This window comes from Vombatus ursinus, unplaced genomic scaffold, assembly GCF_900497805.2.
Source record: "Vombatus ursinus unplaced genomic scaffold, bare-nosed wombat genome assembly UNPS02014935.1, whole genome shotgun sequence".
Classification (NCBI taxonomy): domain Eukaryota; kingdom Metazoa; phylum Chordata; class Mammalia; order Diprotodontia; family Vombatidae; genus Vombatus; species Vombatus ursinus.
The window spans coordinates 1,827,620-1,846,933 of NW_020954713.1; positions in this window are offsets into that span (position 1 = coordinate 1,827,620).

Genomic DNA, 19,314 nt, shown 5'->3' on the forward strand with positions numbered 1-19,314 from the left:
GATAGATAGATAGATAGATAGATAGATAGATAGATAGATAGATAGATGATAGATAGATAGATAGATAGAGATGTTTGGATTTTGTCTCCCACATTACACTGTAAGCTCTCGAGGACAGAGAATACTCTTCTGTCTTTCTTTGTAACCCCAGTGCTTAGCATAGTGCCTAGCACATGGTAAAAGCATAATACAGTCCATCCTCAAATTTGGGGGGGGGGGATAACATTCCTATAAAATGGTGCAAAGGTAAAAAATGCAAATATATATACATTGAATCTATGAGAAATAGGGGGTTAGGTTCCTGCAACCAACAAAAACCATAATCTTTCACTAAAAATCATTGAAAATAAATTTTTCTGCATACAATTCTTTATAACAAAACATTAATTTTGATAATATGCATTTTTCCTAGCACAGTAACCATGAGATAATCCATAAAATGCAGTACACAAAATAAAATTGGTACCATGCAAAACATTTTTCTCACTAGTGCTTCCTGAGAATTCTGTGACCTTTTGTGCTAGCACCTCAATCTTTTTTAAAAAACCACATTGATTTCAAACAATATTCATTGTTTATAACATGTGAAATCTATAGTACCATAAATACTATGGAACAAATAAAATTCTTAAAACTAAAACATTTTTAACCTGAATCTTACCTTCCACTATGTCAGATGGCAGGATGAGGGCATTATACTGTACACTAAACTGCTATTTTTAAAAGTTTCTTTTGGCATCTAACTCTGAGAGAGAAAAATTGAACTTTTGAACTCAAAGACAAAAAAGAGACTGCATGCAGGTTTATTACATGAGGCTGCAGAATAAAATAAAATATAACATACAGGATCAATAGTTGATTCTCATAGAATGAACTCTCCTGACAATTGGTAAGCTGTAAAATGTTTGGAGAACCAAACTCCCCAAACTCAGGAAGCATAAAGAGAAACCAGTCCTTAACCTAAAATTTAATTCTCTTATTCTGCATGAAGATACGGAAACAGTACCATGTGAAGGAAAAGGCAGTGGTGAGTAACTGGTCTTGATCCAACATTAGGTCATCAAGGGACCGAACAGTCAAGGGATACTGGTATCATTATTGAATTGTGACAGAGAAAACTGCCAGCCAACTCCCCATTAGGCAAGCTGTTAAAAACTTAGGATAAGGGAAAACTACCAATTCAACTGGGAATGTCCGAAACATGAGTGGCGAAGCTGAGCTCAGACTGAACTCAATACTTAGATAATGGCAGGGGAAAAATTTGGCCAGATAAACACAGGATCTTTGATTATTGTCAACTGTGTGTGCTAAAAAACGGAATTAAAGACCTAAAGCCTAGGCAAATGGATTATTGCTACTATTAGGCAGAACTTTCAAACCGAAACTGCCCCTTGTCCATTCGAGGCACCAATCCAAACTACTGGACCACCAGCATATGATTCAGAGTCCTCAGAACCAAATACCCCGTCATTCTTAAGAACCACTTTTGTAGGGAATAATCAGAGGAGAGTACGTGCCCCCTTTCCACCAGGAGACATTGTATTATGGCAGCAATCTACTCTACTCTTTCAGACAGACCCAGCCACCACCATTAAGAAAATTAAAACCATTACAAGGAGTCATAAATCCACTTGGAAAGATATTGACGAATTATTAGATGCCCTTCTCACAAAGGATAGGAAGGCGAAAATCCTGTCCCTTACTGTAAAGTAGAGGATAAACCTAACAGGACCACATGGCCCAGAACAGCTCCCAATTGGAACTATAATAATGAGGGGGACTGGGAAACATTCAGTGATGCAGAAATGACCCTCTATGATGCTCTAGAGCAGGCAGCACAATGAACAATAGATTGAGAAAATTCCGTAACACTATACAAAATTTAGATGAATATTCTCACGCTTTCTATATTTGTTTGTGTGCTGCCACCCAGAAATTTGCTCAGTTGGATCCAGAAAATGAACATGATCTAAAAGCAATTGCTTCAGCTTATGTTAATCAATAGGCAGCAGACATTTGCAATTACTTTCATAAATTCTGCCCCAGCTGGAGTGGAAAAACTACTAATGAACTCCAGAGAACTGTGTCATATGTGTTTGAAGGGTGGAAGGAGAAGGAACTTAGGAAGAGAAGGAAAGTAAGGTTACGGAAGTGAAGACCCTCTTGAGCCCCCTCCCCAACACTCACAGAGGGCCAGAACCTGAACTGACCACTTAGAACAGGACATTTTGGCTCACTCTGAAAGGGCATAGCAGTCATGCTTTTCGAATGAACCCGAAACTTTCCTGTTGGATTTAGCTGATGAGGAACATTCTTCTGTACGACTGAAGAAGACCAGGGACCTTGGACCAGTCATTTTCTTATCTTTCTGTGGCCCTCCCTTGTCAAAGGTACTATCTTCACATCTCCTATTTTATGACACCCTGTGTTTACGGTTAGCAGAAAGTCAGACATCCTGGGGCCACTCTATTTTTATGGAAACTATAATTTTGGCTAACAAAGAACATTAGTGTCCTGGGGATTACACCGTATTTCACCACATAACCAATGTCACTGCATAATCGTCGCACCCTGGTTTGTGGGGTTTGTTTGGCTTTTTTTTTTTTAGTCTCAAAATTGCTTTATAACCTTTCATTGCATAATTGTCACATAGTATAATTCTGTTTGTCATGCCGCTTAAAAGGTAAACAGAGAAGCAATGTGGCATATGGATACACATTTTCCTCTCATGCATTGCGAGCCAGGAGTCTAAAATTCTCAGCGCACAGGCATTGTCAGTATATTTCCAAAAGCTGATTTATGTGGTTTGTTCAGAGCGCTATAGTACTAACGGTCACTCGACAAAATGAAGAACCATAAGTGCAAAGGAAGTGGGTAAGCAGGCAAAACTGCCGTGAGTAAGTCACACGATACGATAAGACTTGCATCTTCCCAATTCCCAACGTATATTCACAAATATTCCCTTCATTCTAACCTTGCACTAAAGACAGTTTAGTAATAAATGATTTTTAAGTAATACCAGCACAATTTTTAAAGCTTCACATAATAGTCACGCTTCACTTTTTTGCAAAAAAAAAAAATTGGCATAAAATCTGTGACAATTATGCAGTGAAATACAGTATTTCATGGGTATAAAATTCTGACTACCTTGCATGCATGTTTTCCACTAGCTTAAAGGGATTAAACTATATTGTGAACCTGAAAGTTTGATTAAAGAAGTAACAGGCTAGGTGATATATAATTATATTGTTTATTCCCTTAAATTAGTGAACATGTACATGGAGTCAGAGTTTTAATTCTGACTGACTTAAGCAATTTGAAATAGACAATTTATATCCTTAGAGCAATCCTGACTCAGGATGTCTGTGTCACTCAAAAACAATAGCATGGGACAAAACAGGAAAATAATAAATGTTGGAGAAGATGTGGGAAAATTGGAACATTAATGCATTGTTGGTGGAGTTGTGAATTGATCTAACCATTCTGGAGAGCAATTTGGAACTATGCCCAAAGGACTATGAAAATGTGCATACCCTTTGACCCAGCAATAGCACTTCTAGGGCTATGTCCCAAAGAGATCATACAAATGGAAAAAGAATCCACATGTACAAAAATATTTATAGCAGCTCTTTCTGTGGTGGCCAAGAATTGGAAATTGAGGGGATGCCCATCAATTGGGGAATGGCTGAATAAGTTGTGGTAAATGAATATAATGGAATATTATTGTGCTATCAGAAATGATGAGCAAGCAGACTTCAGAAAAACCTGGAAAGACTTGTATGGACTGATGCTGAGTAAAGTGAGCAGAACCAGGAGAACATTGTACACAGTTACAGCCACGTTGTGCAATGACTAACTTTGATAGACTTAACTCTTTTCAGAAACGCAAGGATCTAAGACATCTTCAAAAGTCTCATAATGTCAAATGCTATCCACATCCAGAGAAAGAACTGTGGAATTTGAATGCAGATCAAAGCATACTATTTACTCTTTTTGTTTCTCCTGTTTTGTTTTGTTTCTTCTTTCTTGTGGTTCCTCCTATTGTTTCTAATTCTTCTTTACAACATGACTAATGTAAAAATATGTTTAATAGGAATGTATATGTACAGCCCATATCAGATTGCATGCCATCATAGTGAGGGAGGCGGGGAGGGAGGGGGAGAAAATTTAAAACTCAAAAGCTAATGGAAGTGATTGTTGAAAACTAAAAATTAATTAATTAATTAATTAAAACAAAAGCATGAGAAAGGAAGTTTCTTAGTTGAATAGGTTGTAAATAATACAAGAGAAGTAACAAATTGTCAATTGAAATTATATTCCCAGGATATCTATGTTTCCCCTACATAGTATATATCCACAGGATACCAAGATAAGAAAAGTCCCACTATTCAAGACAGTGTCTATTCCCAGGAATCCTATCCTTGCTGTCCATAAACAGAAGAATGCTGGTCAGCTTCATCTGGTCCTGTGGTTGCTGACACAGGAAGGGGCATTTTGAATTCACTCAGAGAACAAAGAAAAGCACGTCTATTACATTGGGGTGCTTCTTCTGATTGATTAGTTCAGGCTTTGTCCCTTATTGGGGTTCAAATGATCTTAAATGATTATCAATATATATATATATATATATATATATATAATTGTTTGCCTCCTTTTAACCAAACTCTGAAGGTTGACAGGGGTGGTGTAGGAAGACAGAGGAGAAGAGACAAATGACCAGAAAGGGAGATTTAGAATGTGGGGAGAAGGCAATGTGCTTTTACTTTAAAAAGGAGGGACACTTTAAAAGGGATTGAAGGAAACTCAAGAGGTACAAAACCTCAGACGGGGGTGACATCCTCCAGGTTATCCAAAGGGAACCCCCAAAAAAGATATATGGACTACAACCCCCACCATCACCATGGTGTCCATGACCACCATAAACACCTAATAGTCTGTACCCTGTTGTGGATGCTAGGGGTGAATAGTCACAATGACAGGAGGAGGGAGGTAGTTGGAAACTAGGGGTGTTGTTTCTTGGGAATGTGAAAGGAGGACTAGGATATGGTGAAGGATCCCTTACTTGAAATTAATGGGACAAATACCCTTTGTTTGCTTGGTAGACTTGACTTTCTCAGCACTTAAGTGCCCTGCTAAAGGTTTCTTGGTGTTAAAGTCTGAAAGGGTAATGGGCTTCTTGGGGGAAAGTGAGATGCAAGCTTTAACCACCCCTTTTAAAGTAGCTACTAGACCTTTGATATGTTTTCATTCGCTTTGTTAATGCCTAGCTCCTCTATCTCATTGTGTGGGAGGGACTTATGTGAATCTGAGGCAGTTATCCACTGTGATAGAGAACTCAAAGGAATTGAGTTGACTCACTGGGCAATTTTAAAGGAATCTAAACTGTTTGTAGGACCCCTAATTCTGATTTGCCTCTCGTATTTTGAAACTTACCCACCAATTTGTGGGGTTCATGAGATCAGTCAAACCTGTATAGATTCAGTCTAAGGAAGCCCCCTTGCGCAACAATATAATATCGATTTAGAGGCTGTGGAGCCTATTCGAAAACTCATGAGAGGTGATTGGGCTGTGCCAGTCACCTTGCAATACCCCTGTACCGTTGATGAGGATAAACAAGGCAGATGATGAAGGCTTGCCTGTGTTGAGGTCAGATTTGAGACTGGATTAGGTGTAAAAAAATTCACTTAGATGACGTTCTCTTAGCCAGTCACTGGGAGCTTTATTTAATATGTAAGCAGCACAGGCCTCCTGAGCAAGAAAGCTAAGTGAGACTCCAATATTTAGGGGAGTTATGCTTATATAGAGGTTTCAGAATGATGATGTAGTTTTAGAGGTTTTATGGAGGTTAAAGATTAAAGACGGAACAGGATGAGAGAGACAAAAGGAATTCTTTACAATTTAAAGATTTAAGGACAAAGCAGGGAGAACACAGGTTAAACATTAGAGACAGGGGAAACACAGGATAAGGGAGCTTAGAAGATAAGGAGAAGTTTTGTGCTATTTCAAGACAAAGGGAAGAGACTTTAGGATGCCCTCAAGTTACAGGATTTCCAAAGTACTGGAAAAGCAACTCTTAATATTCTTTTTAACCCTTAGGGCACCATTTGTATCCACATCACCTGTATACCATTTTGTCCAGAATCTGAGGGCTATAAATAATTTTGTCATCCTAAGAACCCCAGTAGTTCCAAATCTTGTTTCTAGTATCACCAACATTCCTCACACTATGAAAGCATATGGTGTGCTACACTTTTTTTTTTTTTTTAGTGTTCCAGTTGACCCAGAACCATAGGACCTCTTTGCTTTTCTTCGGATGAGGTTGCCCTGCGGTTATTGCCAATCTCCCACTCTATTCACACAAGTGCTTGTCAAAGACCTATACAGCGCACACCCCCAGGGGTCTGCTTTGATTCAATGTGTTGATAGACTTCAGATGTAATCTTGGGTTTTTTTAAGATGGCCCCCTTAGAATACCACTACCTGCGGTCTACTACGCTAACTGTGTGATGGTAAAGCCTATTATTGGATCGCCTCAAATGGGACTAGCCAATTAGGCCTGAGAAGGATCATCCCCACCCTCCTGGTGATTTTCCATCTTCCAAGTTCCACTCCATCAAGAAATAAGAGAGCTAACCCCTCTGCTACCCTGCCCCCTTTTGGTTACCAATGTGGAAGGCTTCTGGGCCATCAGGTTCGCCATGCATGGAATGGCCCCAGAGCCTTTCCCTCCTGATCCAATTCAGTCGCTTCCTGCAGGTTTTTATAAGTAAAATTGTAGAAGCCATTGAGGATCTCATCCCTGAGATCCATGCCTTACGGCTGTCACCTTACAGAAGAAACTGGAGCTTGGTTTCTTACTTACTGAAAAGGAAGGAGTCTTTGCTTTTATAGGTCAGAAATGCTGCACGTGGGTTCTGGTCTCAGCAGACACCACGCATGCACACATGTCCTCCATTAACCAGGCCTGGCAGAAGTTCCAAAAGATAGTGAGATGCTCAGATACCTCTTAGTCTGCATGGGAGTAACTAACAACATGGAGACCTGATTTTTCACAACTGAAGTATTTGTTTGTGTGGTTTTAATGAGTCTTCTTACAGGGATCATTGGCTGTATGTGTTTGCAATGTCTCCCTAGTGCAAAAAACTACTCCTAAGACCTAACTCCACATTACAAGCAGCCAGAAGTAAGACGATGCAGTTGGGGTTAGAGTAATAACATAGGTCTAATTATGTTTCTATACTACAGGGGCAGCTAGGTGGTCTAGTGGATAGAGTTCTGGGCCTGGAGTCAGGAAAACTCATCTTCCTGAATTCAAATCTGGCCTCAGACACTGATTAGCTATGTGACTCAACCCTGTTTGTCTCAGTTTCCTCAGCTGTAAAATGAGCTGGAGAAGGAAATGGAAAACACTCCAGTATCTCTGCCAAGAAAACCCCAAAAGGGGTCATGAAGAGTCGGGAATGACCGAAACAACACAATGGTGAGTACAATTAACATGAAAGGGGGAGTTGTGAAAGGTTGGCCCATCTTGATTGATCTTTGGACACATGCACAGCCAGCCTGCAGAGAATGGTGAGCTTGAGATACATTTAGACTTTGGGGAAAAGCTGAGGTGGCACAAAACTTATCTCCTCATCATATGTGTACCAGTTGGCATTTTCTTTTCCTTAAACGGAAGTCATTTAGGCCTGTCTATAAAGACTGCACTTGGTTCAGCGTGCCAGCTGCATTCCATCTGCTTCTGCCTTGGTGCGCTAATAAAACACTTTTGCCTCCCCCCTACCCCCCCTGCTCCGAGTTTGCCTCATTGATTCAAACAAGGCCCAATCCAAGATTTCTTTTTTTTTTTTTTTTGGCTAGGCAATGGGGTAAAGTGACTTACCCAGGGTCACACAGCTAGTAAGTGTTATGTGTCTGAGGCTGGATTTGAACTCAGGTCCTCCTGAATCCAGGGCTGGTGCTCTATCCACGGCGCCACCTAGCTACCCCCCAAGATTTCTTTTACCAAAGGGAGATGAGGACCTATGTACTGGTTGAGGTCTGGGGTATTTGGTGCTTGAAAGGTCTACTTGTCCTTTGGGGAGACAGGGAGGAAGGGAGGTAGTTGGAACCCCCGGAGACAACTGAATCCTAGAGGAGTGAGAGAGGATGGACACGGACACGGGGAGGAGATTTCCAGGCAAATGTAGAAAAGAAAGAGTCAACAAGAATAATGGGCCACAGAATCAGGAATACAGTAGGGGAGGGCCTAACTCCAGATCATTGTCCTCTCAGACACTTGCAATAATTGGCATTGTTCTGGGATTGAGGTACAATGGAAAAGGGGAATCCTTGGAGTAAACCCTACAGGGCAGTGGCAGAAAGTGCCTAGAAGGGAGAGCTTAGAATGGAGACCATGGAAGCTTTGATTGCGTGAAAAATCCAAAGAAAAGAGAGGGACCAGATAATCAGAGGGGTCATGAATCAGAGAATAAGAGTCTTAAGTGAACAGAAAGAAAATATGTATAACGAAGAGAGTGAGAGAAATCCTTTTTTTTTAAAGGGTGCAAAAAATGAAATTTTAAAAATTAATGAACAGGACTAGTTGAAGAAGGGGGGGGGAATCTACTTGACTGAGAGGAAAAAAGAGGGAGATGAAATATATAATCAGATAAAAGCTGGAGAGAAAAAGGAACTGATAAAACCCTAAGGGGAAAGGGGAAACAAACAAGAAAAGGAGGGCAGAGATGAGGGGAAGGGAGCCAGTAGGAACAAAGGCTCCCTCAAGGAAGTAACTGAAGAAACAAAATACTGTATTTACAGTAGAAATGGGGGGAGAATCATAACTTGAAAAAAATTTTAGAGACAGATGGAGGAAAATATAAACCCAACTCCTGACTTCATTTTTATAATAATTATACTTTATTTATTTAATATTCATTTTTTAAAATTTTGAGTTCCAAATTATCTCCCTCCCTCCAGCCCCTCCCCTACTCATTGAGAAGGCAAGCAATATGATATCAATTATACATATGAAGTCATACAAAACATATTTCCATGTTAGCCATGTTGCCCCCCAAAAAAGCAAGAAAAATAATGTTAACTATAAAAATGTACGCTTCATTCTATACTCAGAGTTCTCTCTCTGGAGATGAGTAGCATTTTTTTCATCCTGAGTCCTTCAAAATTGTCTTTGACCACTGTATTGATTAGAGTAGCTAAGTCTTTAACAGTTGATCATCATTACAATATTGCTGTTACAGTGTACAATGTTCTCCTGGTTCTGCTCATTTCACTTTGCATCAGTTCATGTAAGTCTTCCCAGGTTTTTCTGAAACCATTTTCCTCAGTATTTTTTATAGTACAACAATATTCCATCACAATCACACACCACAGCTTGTTCAGTTGTGTGCTGTCTGTCTCTTTGAATCAAGTCTGGGACTCCAAGGAATAGACATACAGCCACAAATACCCTCCAGTTTTAACTACTGGGTTTGTTGATAGAATATGAACCTACTTGTTGAGCACTCACTCATATCAAAAGATACAGTGAGACACATTTCTGAGCTTCCCTGACATTAATGGGCCTTAGTCTTGGTCTCTGACTAGAAAGTGAAACTGAAATGAAAACAGATCCCTGCTGGTACAATATTGACTTAGAAAACCATAAATTATCATTGTCTGTGTCGCGTTGTATTTTTCTTTATTTTGTCGAACATTTCCCAACTACATTACATTAATCTGGTTCTGCCACAGTGGTTTTGCAGGCCATGGCAAAGAGTTTGACACCTCTGATTTAAACTTGAAGCCTTCAGACTTAGGTTAAATCTTCCTTTTAAACCAAATTTCTCTCCTACTGCTTAGACCCTATCTAACTAGGGTCTGATTACATGAAGGTCAGAAAATTCCTTTCCACTACTAGGCTACCTCTGATTACCAACCTGTCTTCACAAATCAACCCAGGAATTCCACTTAACAAAAAAACTTAAAAAAAGAAAAACTGGTTGAAACTGTGATAAGGAGATTCCTTCCATCTTCCATCATGTTCCTGGTCACTGCTATGGGGAACACACAACCTTTGTCCAACTTCTCCCCAGCAAACAAATCACTATTCACTGTACTTTTTTTTTTTTTTTGCTTTGTTTGGTGAGGCAATTGGGGTTGGGTGACTTGCCCAGGGTCACACAGCTAGTAAGTGTCAAGTGTCTGAGGCCAGATTTGAAATCAGGTCCTCCTGACTCCAAGGCTGGAACTCTATCCACCGCGCCACCTAGCGGCCCCTGACTGTACATTTTCTAACAATTGGGTCCATCCACAGTGGGAAGGTAGCACCATACAATGGAAATAATACTGAATTTGAAGTCAAAGGACCTAGGTTCAAGCCTTAACTTTGCCACTTAATACCTGAATCACTCTGAACAACAGAACAAGCGTTTATTAAGCACCTACTGTGTGCCAAGCCCTGTGATAAATGCTTTACAAATATTACTTCATTGAATACCACAATAACCCTGGAAGGTAAGTGCTATTATTTTCCCTATTTTACAGTTGAGGAAACTGAGGCAGGCAGACAAGTCACTTAACCTTTCTTTTTTTTGTTTTTTTTTTGGTTTTTTTGGTGAGGTATTCAGGGTTAAGTGACTTGCCCAGGGTCACACAGCTAGTAAGTGTCAAGTATCTGAGGCTGGATTTGAACTCAGGTCCTCCTGACTCCAGGGCCAGTGCTCTATCCACTGCGCCACCTAGCTGCCCCCACTTAACCTTTCTAAGTCTTGGTTTCCTCATCCGTAAATTGAGGTAGCTAGAATTCAATGACCTCCAATGCATTTTTTAAGGTCTAAATCTAAGGTCCTAGGATTTGGAGTCAAAAGACTAGAGTCCAAATCCCAGCTGTGCTACTACCTACCAGGAAGAGGTAATCATTTGGTCATTTTAAGAGGCCAAAGTCTCCCCACCCCTCTCTCTTCTCTTCTTTTAAATGTATGTCTTGGGACTCCAACAACTTTCCCTTGGACTTTCCCCAGCAGCAGCTATAGCAGCTACATACCAGCAGTCCTGAGATGGATGCTTCCAATAACCTGGTGGCCACTCATGAGCTTGAGAGTTCTGGAGCTCCAGATTCTGGGTTCTGGCTGGCATCTGCCAGTGTGTTATTTCACTACATCACTTCTTGGAGGAAGGGGTGACCACCAACAGGATCTTTCTGGAACCTGAAAGTTCAAGCTATCCCCTGGGCTGGTCAGAAAACCTGGACCTCACACTGCTGCTCAGTGACATCCCAGGGGAAAATGAAGTCTGCTCCACATTCCTACAAGGCTCCCAAGAGGCTTTACTTCCCCAAAGAGATTAGTAGAAGAGATGGGTAATGTGTACTTATATAGCTGTTCATGGGTTCCTAGGAGGCCTCTGAAATGGGTGTGTATTATGTTCTTAACTATTCGTCAATGAGTGCTTGTAAGTCTTTTGTGTGTCCAACATTTCTTTTGGAGTGAAAGAAACAAACTGCGCTTTACTTGATATGCACAACTTTATACACTGAATAACTCTTCTAGAAGGGATGCTGTTAATCTAAAGGCAAGTAATGGATAGAGCAGAATGGATAGTGGATAGAGCACTGGGTTTGAAGATAGGAAGATCTGAGTTCAAATCCTGCCTCAGACATTTACTAGCTATGTGACCTGGGCAAGTCATTTCACCTCTACCAGTTTCAGTTTGCCCAACTATAAAATGGGGATAATAACAGCACCTACATCCCAGGGTTATTGTGAAAATCAAATGAAATAATATTTGTAAAGCACTCAGCACAGTGCCAGGCATTAATAGGTGCTTAATAAATGCTTGTTTCCCTTCCTTCCTTTGGGGAATATTCTAGACATAAGTGGTATTAATTGTGATCCACCCCTTTTCCCCTTCATTTTCTGTAAAAGCCCAAATCCTGTTATGGTCAGTCAGTCTCTGAAGAGCATGATTGATTGATGAGAATGACCCTGGCCCTCAAAGAACACATTCATCGATTTTGGGTGGGACCCCATCCAATGAGGTGACCTGATTTCTGTTTAGAGTAAAAACAGAATCCAGTCTGGCCAAGCCATTACCCTAAGATATCCTTGGTCCCCTCCTTTGGAGTTTAGCGTGGCCAAGAGAAAACTAACCAGAGAGGTCTGAATGGGGATGGCTTTCCCCAGCTCAGACTGCTGGAGGCTGCTGCGTCTCATGATCAAGCCACATTCTCAGCAGGAGAAGTTAAAGACTTCTAGCCCACCTCCTCATTAAATGTCCACCAATCAAGGTTGATTTTCATTTGTCATGGGAATTCCTTCTCAGAAGATATTTAAGGCATCTAAAGGTCTCCCTTGATATCTTTGGTTGCTGAGTGAAACCACCAACTATCAATTTATTGATTGCTGGCTAGCCTAATTAATAAATTCATTATTAATTACCTAGTAAGTCTATCTCTTGGAGTTTCCATTCATCTCAACCCTGAGATCAGGAGACAAGGGAATACCACTGTTCCCAAAACCACTAGCACTACTTTGAACCTGGCCCTCGAAGTGATCAAGGGGAGTGACCCCGATGGAAAATGAACTGCCTTCTTATCCTCACCACCATGAATGTTAACTGGCAAAAAATTACTATCAGTGGGCAGGTGAACCTAAAAGAATGAGGAATAGTGATATCCCCAAGGCAACATGCCCTGCTTCTAGCCCAACCCCAAGAACCGTGTCTAAGGAAGCCCTATGATAAAGAGGCTGACCAAGCCACCAGCTGCCACCCACAGGGCAAGCAAGTCAATCCACAGAGCACAAGGCACCCGAAGGAGAGACAAGAAGTGGCCCGTGCTAGACAAGTCACATCACCACCACTATGTTGACTACCACCTCCTGTCAGACTCTGAAGGACATAGCCCAGGACTCTGAGCCCAAGAATCCATCAGATTACTGGCCCTGCTTCCAGCCCAGCCCCCAAAGCCATCATCCAGAGAATCAATCATTGTGGACATTTGACCTAGCTACTACTTCTGCTGGTGCTGTAGTCCCTATCTCCTCATTGGCCATAGCTACTAATTAGATTGAGAAAAGGAGGTTCTTAGCACCAAAGCCCTGGGCATCATCAAATGGCCTAACTTCAGAGATGGATATAATGATTGCAGAGGACCAGTGATGACGCATTCTACCCACCTCCTGAGAGAGAGGTGACGAGCTCAGGGTACAGGAGACACACATTGTGGAACAAAGCCAACGTGGGAATTGGCTTCGCTTGACTGCATATGTGTTGTAAAAGTTTGGTTTTTCTTCCCCACCCCAGGGGAATGAGAAGGTGGGAGGAAGGAAACAAATGCCCATTCATTGAAGAAGAAAAGGGACACATAGTTTCATCAGCATAAATGACAATAAAAAAGATGTATTATGATCTACTTTGCCCCTGAACCCCAAGGATCACTGGGCTTTTTCCATCAGCTCTGCAGATAAATCTTAATATACTTGTTGTCTCCTCCATTAAAGGGTATGCTTCTTGAAAGCAGGGACTGTCTTACATTTCTAGTTGCATCCCTTAACACTTAGCACAATGCCTGGCACACAGTAAATCTTTAATAAATTCTCTTTAAAAATTTATTCCAACTTCTTTTATGCCCCTCTCTCTCTCTCTCTCTCTTTCTCTCTGTATCTCTCTCTGTGTCACTCTCTGTCTCTCCATCTCTGTCTCTGTCTCTGAGCCTGTCTCTGTCTTTGTGTCTCTATGTCTGTCTCTGCCTGTCTGTCTGTCTCTGTGTCTGTCTGTCTGTCTCTCTCTCTCTCTCTCTGTGTGTCTCTCTGTCTCTGTCTCTCTCTCTCTCTGTGTCTGTCTTAACAAGCTCAACTCTGTCTATTAGAATGAAGGAAATGGCAAGGGATAACTTTAATGTGAGGCTGAACATGAATAAGATGTAAAAGTGGGATGAGGGGAGGAAGGCTAAGTGAGGAAGGACCAGAACAGGGAGAGACAACTTTCAACTTAGGATGGAGTGACCAAGAAAAAAGGTTCCTGGAGGAGGTAGCATTGGAGCTGGGCCTTTGAGCTGGTGAAGATGGAGACAGGGATAGGGCATGAAAACTCCCGTGTTCATTGAAGGAGTGCCTGGAGCTTGGGTCTACATGTTGGGGAGCCAGGGACTTTCAGAGTGTGAATTCACCTTCATAACTTCCTGCCCTACACTGTCTCTGGGCTTTTCCAAACCCCACCCAGTATTCTGCTTTGAATCCAGTTACCAAATATCCCCCTGTGCCCCCATGGTACCATGAATTAAATGACAGCTTTCAGAGATTCTCTACTCACTAGAGAATCTTGTAATCACAGAATTACTGAGCTAGAAGAAATCTCAGAAATCATCTCACCCAGGCCCAATCCCAACCCTGACATTAAGGGTCACAAAATGCTTTATATATGTCATCTCATTTGATCCTCGTGACAACTCTGGGTGGTAGGTATTATTATTATCCCCATTTTACAAATAAAGAAACAGACTGAGAGAGGTTAAACAACTTACCCAGGGTCACACAGCTAGGAAGTATCTAAAACAGAATTTGAAATCAAGTGTTCCTGACTCCAGGTGTTCTATCCATGGCACCACCTAAACATACCATGATTTATGTGGGAGTAGGACCCATGTCTTCAGACTTCCAGCATGGGCCTATTTCCACTGCATCACAGTGCCTTAGGGATCCTCCAAAGAGAATGACAGAAAAATCTCTAACAAAGCCCTTCTGCCTCCATCTCCCTATCGTGACACTGGGAAGATGATCATATCAATGAGTACTTTTCCAGTGATAGGAGATATGATAAAGGACAAAATGTCACGGAGGAAAGAATCACCAAGGTGGGGATACCAAGGTATCCATGGAGAGAACAATGTAAAAATGGGACTAGGTTGAGGGGAGGAAGAAGGGAGGACCTAGAACTAACTAGAAATAAGTGATGGGTTGCCCAATCAGCAGGAAACCCAAAAGTCTCACCTTGGACTGAGCTTCCAGAGAGTCAAAGAAAAGAGGAAGAGGGACAGGGTCAGGTGGAAGAGGCCGCAGATGAACTGAGCCTTGATGAGCCCAAGAGAATGAATATCTCTTCCATATGACAGCCCTTTGAATACATGGAGACAACTATCATGGCCTTCCTAAGCCTTCTTTTCTCCAGGCTAAACATCCCCAGGTCCTTTAACCAATTCTTACTCCAGTCTCCTTAACAGACCGGTCACAATCTTCTAGACATGCTCCATCTTGGCAATGCCCTTCCTAAGGCTGGCCCTGGAATTGGATATGATGCTTTAGATGTGATCTGACCCAGGCAGAGAACTATGTGACCATCATAAACCTTGTTACAGATACTAGGCTTCTATTCATGTACCCACCCAGTACACTCCTTTCCTCTCACACGTAGGGTCCTCAGCCGAGCTACTTCAGGGTCATAGTACTCTGTGGGTCTGCATCCACACAGAACCACAGCTCATGAGCATCCTCCTAATGTTTTCTTCTAACAGTCAGCAAGAGGAAATGGTTAATTTAAAGCAAAAACATTTAATAAAAGGGCGGAGTAAGAAAAGGAAATGGAATGGAAACAATGGAAAATTATTCTCTATAATGGAAAATTCTCTCTATAAACCTGGAACACACTCCCCTCACAAATGCACACACCATCAGTAGGCAAGCAGACATACTTAACAATCACAGATGGGAGCACACACTTAAGGAACACATATGGCCAGAAAATACAAATGAAGAAGCAACTCAGATCTCTGATAGTACAGAATACCCAGTATCTTTATTTTTAATAGTATTTTATTTTTTTTCCAATTATACATAAAGGCAGTTTTTAGCATTCATTTTTATAAGACTTTGAGTTCCAAATTTTTCTTCCTCCCTCCCTTCCCCTCTTCCTAAAATGGTGAGCAATATGATATAGGTTATATATGTGCAATCATGTGAAAAAAATATTTCCATATTAGTCACAGTTATGAACCAGTATCTTTAAATGTGTTATTGAGTGGTCTCTAGATCTGGTCCCTGCTGAGCCTCAACCTAAGTCATCACCTCAAGTGTCACTGCTCCCTACTGAGTATCACATCTCTAGTGATTCCCATCTCCCCATTTTATTGGCTTCTCTGCTGGACATTCCACTGATCTCACGGCTGCTGCTAGATATCACCCTTGATAGAAGTTTCTGCGTTTCTTCTCTTTAGGGCAATCTATTGGCCGTCTCAGCTACAATCTGCTGGGATATAGGGACAAGAAAAACCTCTTCATAGAAAGGACAAGCTAACAGCTCTTCAGCCACAGCTAAAGGCTATGAATCCCTACACCAAGCTTAAAAAGTTAGGCAGAGTGCTCCCTGGCTAAAATTAAATATTTTTTGATCAAACCCTGTGCTTCAGGCTAGACAGGTCTTTGTAACAGACAACCCTCTGACTTAGGATTAGCTATTTCCAAGACTCTCCCCGACTTGAAATGAATTTGAGCCAAAACAAAAGGTAAGAAAGGTAAGCAAGGTCATTTTTTTTACACTTAGCCATAATTCTTGACTTTAGCATATATATGTAATACATTCCATATGCATATAACTCATATACATATAGCTCTATCCATATCTACATAAATACCTTTAGCTTTGGTGTTGTATTTTGGCCAATGAAAAGCTTTGCTATCTCCCTAGCCAATGTAGCCCATGATCTGTAAAATATTTGTTAGTCTCCCTTCCTCTAATTGCATCAGGTGCCAGGATGTTGCCCTGGGTTTGTATCCTAGGCCTAAGACAACCTAAACAGATCATTAATATTCACAACACGCAAGCAAAGCCTTAGACATTCATCTTTACAAGTCCCCTTAGCTTTTTTTCGGCTGCCCCATTTCATTTACAAATCTGATATATATTCTGGGTTTGCAGTCACTGCAATTCAAGGTCTTTTTCCCACGAATTGTCATCTGACCAGATGTCTCCAGGCTCATGTGATATTGGGTTCTACTTCCTCAAAGAGTATGGAAGTCATCATTATCCCATAAGTAACATATTTCCCTTTTATACCCTAACATGGGACCCTCTGAAGTATAGATTCTCCTTAGCACTGACAAGGTACTCTTTCATCTTTATAACTTCAAAGGTCATTTACTCAAAGACCTCAAATACATATGCATGACTCATTCCTGTCTCCTATTCTGCCCAATACACAGGATATTCTCCATGAAGGCTTGACAATGATGATAATTATAGATTTAAAACTGAAAGAGATCTTAAAGATTATACAGTTCAACCTCTCATTTCACAAATGAGGAAACTAATGCCCAGTATACGATTAAGTGACTTGTCCAAGATTATTTTCAGCAGAATTGTAAGTAGTATTAGCAGAGTTGAATTTCAAACCTAGGTCTTTCAAATTAAAATCCAGAGCGTTTTCCATTCCACTTTACTAATGATGATGGCAATAGTGACTTTGATAGTACAATAGGCACAACTGAGGAAATGCTCCTAGGACTTCATTTTCTATGATGCATGGGGCCCAGAAAGCATCTCTCATTGGGAGAAATTCCTTATATTCCATTCCCTGGGAGGCAGTATGACAGGCCATAGAGTGATGGTGTCAACAGGCAAGGACTCTGAGACCTTGGGGTCTTCTGGGAGGCAAAAGGTTTAAGAAAGCAGAGCATCCCAGTTCATTGGTCAAAATAAGGACAGGCAAGTTGGAGGCTGTGGAAAAAATGAGGAGACAAAACACAAGAATAGCAATATTGCCATGGTGTCCCCAAGCCCAAGAATCAGAGCAGAAGCCTGACAATCCCAACCAAAGTCAAGACAAGAGATTTAAGCCTTACCTAGGAAGGAAATCCTTAGATTTCCATGAGGTAGATGGCACTGAACCCTAAGCTTTTATTTCACGGTTGTGAGCTTGGAGACAACTATGCCCCAACCCAATATGCTAAGATTTGTGAAGACTGAATGAGGGGAGTAGAGAGATTGGATTATAATCCTAGATCCTGTAAAGAGTCGTATATGTACTGAGAATGATTCTACTGTCCCATTATTTTTCCTTGTTACTTACTTTGTTACTGCCTTAATAAAATGACTCGTGGGTTGCTCTTGGTGTGCATTAGAATGAGGACTCAAGCCATAATCTGCATAATTATGATTATGCAAAATACTTCATAGTGAAACTGGAACTTCTAGGCATTCTAGAATGAGTGGGACCCAAGCCACCATAGTGATATTTATGGAGGTGATAATGATGGTGATAGTGACGATCATAGGATTTTGAGGTGTAAGGGAGCTTAAAAGTCAATCCCTTGGGGGTTGACTCCTCACTTTAAAGATCAGGAAGCTGAGAATCAGGAAGATTAAGGTATTTGTCTAAGGACAAAGAGGTCGTAAAAACAGAGCCAGAGTGTCAATTCAGGTCATCTCTCTCCAAATCCAGTGTTTTCAACATTATATCATGGCTTAACTTCAGACAAGTCATTGGGGTTTGCTGTAATGGTGATAACCTCTCTCTATTCCACGATCCCCTCTTCATCCCTGTTGACTCCAAGATTAATGTTGATAACCTCTGACTTTGGTTTCCCAGTTCCTTAACCTCTTTAACTCCCATGACCTCTGGCTCCACTATGTCTCACTCACCAAAAAAAGAGGACATACACTGGATCTCACCATTACCCAAAGTATCTACTTCCAAGGTCCTGAACTCTAAAATTCCCCTTTCTGATCACAAACTCCTATTTTTCTACCACTCTTGCTGCCTTTCTTATCTCGGTCCTCTGTCATAACTTCATTTCTCAGGGAATCTCCTTGTTCCTTTAGTCAATAATCTCTCTTCTAGCTTCATTACTGCCCCTCCCTTCCCTTTTTGTCCTGTTGTTCTTCTTCTGCTAATCTTTAACCCCTGGGTCACCTCCATCTTCTTTCTCTGCCTCTATTCTTTGCTGCTGGCCATTCCTTCCCCCATTCTAGTAATTCTGAACCCCTAGCACTCATCATTCAAATCTGGTTCCCTATCACTCACTCCCTGATTCCCATTCCCCTCAACCCACCCCCCTCCAATGTCTCACTGCAAAGCTACCTATACTGTGCTTTCTGGAATGCCTGTTTCATAGGCAACACAATTGCTTTCATCTTATATCTTGTTCTTTCCCATTCCTTCAATCTTCTGGTTCTCACTGAGACCTGGCTCCCTCCAGACAACACAGCTTCCACAGCCTCCACGGCCTCCCTTTCCAGCACTTTCATTCATGCCCCTCAACTCAATGGTTGGAGAGGGGTTTGAAATACTCTTTGCTCCCCATTGCCACTTCCAGACTCTCATTCTACTTCCATTACTAAGTA